The sequence below is a fragment of the Parus major genome, unplaced genomic scaffold, assembly GCF_001522545.3.
Source record: "Parus major isolate Abel unplaced genomic scaffold, Parus_major1.1 Scaffold713, whole genome shotgun sequence".
Taxonomy (NCBI): domain Eukaryota; kingdom Metazoa; phylum Chordata; class Aves; order Passeriformes; family Paridae; genus Parus; species Parus major.
This window is the reverse complement of record NW_015379597.1, coordinates 12762-14169: the sequence shown is the minus strand read 5'-3', so window position 1 is coordinate 14169 and position 1408 is coordinate 12762.

Below are 1408 nucleotides of genomic sequence, written 5' to 3'. Positions count from 1 at the left end.
CCCCGAGGATTTTGGGGGCTCCCCCCCCCCGATTTGGGTCCCTCCCGTGGGATTTTTTGGGATCTCCCCAGGATTTTTGGCCTCTCCCGCTGGGAATTTCAGGTCCCCTCCATGGAATTCCAGGGTTCCCCCTGGAATTTCGGGAATTCTGCCCCTCCCCCATTCCCAAATGAGCTCATTAACAGTATTAACCCCTCCCCCCACGGGGGACACCCCAAATCCCACCCCTCCCCCCCCAGTCCCAAACTGGTCTGTACTGGTTTGGTTCCCCAAAGCCGGGATTGCAGTTTTTTCGCTCACTTTTCGCTCATTCCCGGGGGTTTTGGCCCAAATCCCGGCCGGATTTCGGCTGTTCCGCCGCGATTCCGGGGCGGCCGCGCCCCCAGTGCCTCTCGGAACCCCAAATTCTCAGGGAAAAACCAAAAAGCCACAAACCCGCGCCCGGAATCGACGGAAAACGGCGCCTGGGGGGGGGGAAGGAGCCGAACGCGGCGGAGTTTTGGGGCAAAAAGGAGCCAAATTGGGATTTTTGGGTTTGAGGCAGTTTTTTTTTCTTGCTTTCTTTAATTTTTTGGGGCGATTTTGGCCCCAGCCTGGAGTGGGTTAATGAGGAATTCGGCAATAACGAAGCGGCGCCGCTTGGAGAAGTTGATTTTTAACCCTTTCGTGTTGCTTTTTACTCATTTTGAGCCAAAATCATCAGTTTTTTTGGGGTCTGTTTGAAGTTTTTTTTTGGGTGGATTCCTCAAAATTGCCTCGTTTTGGGGTAAAGCCACGGGGAGGGGGGAGGATCGTTCCGGGGGGGGCTCTGGACCCCTCCAAATCGCTCCTTTTCCCCCCAAAGCGGTGGCGGAATTATTTAATTTGTAAATAATGTACAAATTTTTACCAGCTCCGATGTAAATACGGCAATAAAGGTTGCAGTAAAGCTCGGCTCCTCCCGCCCGCCAGGGGGCGCGCGGCCCCGCCCGCCTCTCTATGGTTCTCCCTCAGCGTCTCTGTGGCCGCTTCACGATGGTTTCGCAGCCCCTGAGGTTTTCGTGGGCGCTCAGCATCGCCCTGTGCTGCTGTTCGCCCGCCAGAGCCTCAGCGCTTGGTGCGGCGCGCCCCATACTGGTTTGTACTGGTTTATACTGGTGCGCTCCTCCATGGGCTGCTCTGGCCTCTCCTTCCGGTCTCTATGGTTGTGGCTGCAGCACCGGAAGCCGCTCTGGCCGCCGGGCGCGTCTCTATGGTTGTCCCGCGGGTCCTCCCGGCCGCCAGGCGGCGCCATCGCCCCCGCGGCCGCTCTGTCCCGCCACATCCGGGTCCCGCGCAGCGCGACGGCGGCGGAGGAGCCCGAGGAGGGCCCGGGTGGGACCGGGGAGCGCTGGAGGGGGACGGGGACGGCGGTGAGAGCCCGGGAGCG